The sequence below is a fragment of the Dermacentor silvarum genome, chromosome 3, assembly GCF_013339745.2.
Source record: "Dermacentor silvarum isolate Dsil-2018 chromosome 3, BIME_Dsil_1.4, whole genome shotgun sequence".
In the NCBI taxonomy this organism is placed as follows: Eukaryota; Metazoa; Arthropoda; class Arachnida; order Ixodida; family Ixodidae; genus Dermacentor; species Dermacentor silvarum.
Window position 1 is genome coordinate 5,831,097 of NC_051156.1, and position 628 is coordinate 5,831,724.

Genomic DNA, 628 nt, shown 5'->3' on the forward strand with positions numbered 1-628 from the left:
CCGCGACCAGAGCGAGGCAGTCAGTGCCGACCCCCACGAGGAGCTGGTTGCGCTGGACGGTCTGGACGACGACTACTTCCGACGACGACTATACAATGATTTTCCAACATCAGCGTGCATTCACAACCGCCAGAGCTATCTTCAGCAGCGTGGCCGAGTGTAAATATGAAGGCATACACTTGCGCTCGGGCGCTCGGACACCGGGCGCCAGGGGGCGAACAAGGGGAAGAGGAGGACGAAGCAGAATATAGAACAGCCGGCCCAGGAACGGGTGCTGTCTCTGTGTCTCTCTCCTTTACAATATATATAAATATATATTGTATATATACATATATATATATATATAATATGATATATATATATATATATATATACATATATCTGAAGTGGGAGGTAAGGCACCAAGGCAACCTGTAGGGAAGCTCTCCCAAGAAACAAAGGACCTAATAAAGAAACGACAAAACATGAAAGTGCCCAACTCAAGAGATCAGAGAGAATTCGCTGAACTGTCAAAACTGATCAACAAAAAGAAAGTAAGGGATATTCGAAATTATAACGTGGGAAACGTTGAAGAAGCTGTCAAATATGGACGCAGCATGAGCTCAGTAAGAAAGCTTGGCTTAGGACA